Below are 3,118 nucleotides of genomic sequence, written 5' to 3'. Positions count from 1 at the left end.
CTTGGCTGGGCACCTGGAAGGCAGGTGCTTTGGAGGCAGAAAGGGAGGGAGGGGACTTCTCTAAATGAGGCTGTGATGATTAAATCATTTGCTATTCCCTGGGCTCCCCCCGCCTTTTGTTCTTTGGCTGCGATGTTCCCTCCAATCCATTATCTTCTCTTTCTCCTCTCAACCTCCAGGCCCACAGCCACCTCAACAGGAAAACTGAGCTGGGCTGAAAAAGTACAGCCAGATGTGGATAGAGAACGTCATACTTTGCAAAAGACTTTAGAGGCCAAGAACTATTTATAAAGCCTTCTCCAGTTTACAAAGCACTTCATATTATTATTATTATTATTATTATTACTAATGTCATTGTAATACAAACGTATATTAACCCCAGAGAGAAATTCTTCCCCCTCTGCCCCTTCTCTTGCTAAGCAAAGGGGAGAGTCTGGCTAGAAGAGTCATGCAATCAAAATTCATTTGTTCACCTCCCCAAAGAATGGACAAGATGGCGGAAGTGGAACAGAAGAAGAAGCGGACCTTCCGCAAGTTCACCTACCGCCGTGTGGATCTCGATCAGCTACTCGACACATCCATCCTATGAGCAGCTGATGCAGCCCCACTGTGCCAGGCAGCGGCGGTGGCTGGACTGCGGCTGTGGAGGAAGCGGCACTCACTGCTAAAGCGCCTGCGCAAGGCCAAGAAGGAAGCACCGCCCGTGGAGAAGCCTTAAGTGGTGAAGATACGCCTGCGGGTCTGTGCCAGAGATGGTGGGTAGCACGGTGGGCATGTACAATGGAAAGACCTTCAACCAGGTGCAAGTCAAGCTGGAGATGATTGGCCACTACCTGGACGAGTTGGCCATCACCTGTAAGCCAGGGAAGCATGGCCAGCGGGGATTGGGGCCACCCACTCCTCCTGCTTCATCCCTCTCAAGTAGCCAATAAAAGGACAGACTTAGAAAAAAATTCACTCGTTCATTCATTCACTGATTCACTTTTTGGTGGCTTCGCTGTGTCTAGATCCTGAGGATACAAGATGGTGTCCTTTTCTCCAGGAACTTATAGCCTGGTAGGCAAGTGTATTGGTCAATGTCCAATCAGGAAACACTTGAATATTTACAAAAGAGCAACTTTCAAGAATGGAAGGTGATGGGAGAGCTAAGCAGCCACTGGCAGCAGTGAAGCAGTCCAAAGATGTGTAGCACCAGGAGCCCACTATCCCCCCTAGGCCTAAGGGATAGAAGGGGGATGGTGTCACCAGCCCAGGAGCGGGGTCATGTGGTGCAATATGAAACAATGGAGCTACAGGCGAGCTGGAGAAATGGAGGAGACGCCGCCACTGGTAGAGATGCTGCTTAAGGCTGAGAGGGAGAAATACCCTGGCCTCTCCTCTCCCTTCTTCCTGCCTTCCAGTCTGCCACCAGTGCCTCCCATTGACCAAACCCGGCCGGAACCCAGCCATCCAAGAAGCCTGCAGCCTGTAGCATTTGACTCCTCCTGCAGTATATAGCAGAGTGGCAGTGAGGACTGGAGTCGCTGGTAAGCAGGAGACACTGCACGAGAAGTCTTGGGATGGGGTGAGAACACAGTGCTGGAGACCACAAGGAAAGAGCTGTGGCTCACCAGGATAAGTGGGAGGAGATCTATTGGAGCTGGGCTTTGAGGGCTTTGAGCTGGGTTTGTCGAGTGTGCAGGTAGAGAGGTGCCATCTGAGTAGTGGCACACAGGCAAAAGTGTAGCAGTCGGGGAGGGTTTGGCTGCAAGTAGCAGAAATCCCATTCTCAGGCCTTTACTCTCACTGGTCCCTTTATTCCCACCCATGCTTAGGATGCTCTTCCCCATCCCTCTGGTCCAAATTCTTCTTGCCCCCAATGCATCCTTTCCGTCTCCTTTTCCTAAATGCCAGAGCTGGAAGCTACTTTTCCAACGACCCCTCACAGGCACAGCATTTGCTGATGTGCCAGTACCTGGCCTTCCTATCAGCCAAGAGCTCCTGGTAGGAAGGAGAGGCATTGCCTCCACTTCTGCTCCTTCCCAGAGCATGGCACTGGGCCAGCCGTCCAGCAGGGACCAATATTGAATGAATGAGTTAACGGATACACACATTCGTGCCATTCCCCTGCTTTGACTACCCCCACCACATCTGTCATAACAATAGCCCTTTTAATTGAATTTCCTTATCTGCTTCCATAAGGGAGCTCACTGAGTCTCTCTAGCAATGCAGTAGATAATCACCATTATCATCTTCATGTGACAGAGGAGGAAACTGAGCTCATAAAATTTAAGCAACTTGCTGAAGTCATCCAGCTTTTAAGAGGCAAAGTCAAGATTGGGGTTTGGCCTTACTAGCTGTGTGAACTTGGAGAAGTCATTTCAAGACTGCGCAGAGCTCCTTCCAAAGCCCAGGCTCCCTGGCTCTTCCCAGGTCAACCAAATGACAATAACAATAATAACATTATCTCGTGTTAACTGAGCATTTATTATGTGTGTGTACTGGACTCAAAGCTTTGCATTCTGTACACTGAAATCCTCTGAATCTCTTTACACTGAAGTCACTGAACCCTGCAAGGTGGATATTCCTGTCTTCACTTTGCAGATGAGGCCATGAAGGCCCAGGAATCAGTCAGTCAAGAAATCAACAAATATTTATCAAGCACCTCCTCTATTCTGCGTATTGCTAGATGCTGGGGACTCAGGGATGACCAAGAGAGCTGTGGGACCTGCCCCCATGGAGCTGATAGTCTTTTGGGAGAAACAGACCCTGAAAAACTAATTAGAAATGATTTTGCGTGCATACCCATGTCCTGGTTGTAATAGGTAGTGTGTACTGGAGAATCTAACCTAGTCTAGAGAGCAGGGGGAGTGGGGGGGGACTTCCTGGAGGAGGTGACGGTTAAGCTGAAGGTGAGTGATAAGCAGGCATTATTTAGATCTCTATAAGGGACTGAGATCAAGTGTTTGGCTATGTTACATGCCCAGTTTGGCCCAGCCCCCCAGATCCCCCAGAGGCCCCACGCCCACTGCAGGGACTGGCGATAATCTCCTAGGCCACCTTTGATGAGAGATTCCTGCCAGGGCCAGAGCATCTGGAGTGCACTGAACCCGGCACAAGCCAGTGCCTTTCAGGAACA

General features: G+C 50.0%; 1 pseudogene; it reads left to right on the top strand.

Moving 5' to 3' along the window:
* Positions 1-493: 493 nt before the first annotated feature.
* On the top strand, positions 494-925 carry LOC119063365 (40S ribosomal protein S15-like; annotated as a pseudogene).
* The last annotated feature ends 2,193 nt before the right edge of the window (positions 926-3,118 follow it).

This window comes from Artibeus jamaicensis, unplaced genomic scaffold (assembly GCF_021234435.1).
Source record: "Artibeus jamaicensis isolate MK-2021 breed Jamaican fruit bat unplaced genomic scaffold, CSHL_Jam_final contig_685, whole genome shotgun sequence".
In the NCBI taxonomy this organism is placed as follows: Eukaryota; Metazoa; Chordata; class Mammalia; order Chiroptera; family Phyllostomidae; genus Artibeus; species Artibeus jamaicensis.
The sequence above is the reverse complement of the archived record's forward strand: the minus strand, read 5'-3'. Positions and strand labels throughout refer to the sequence as shown.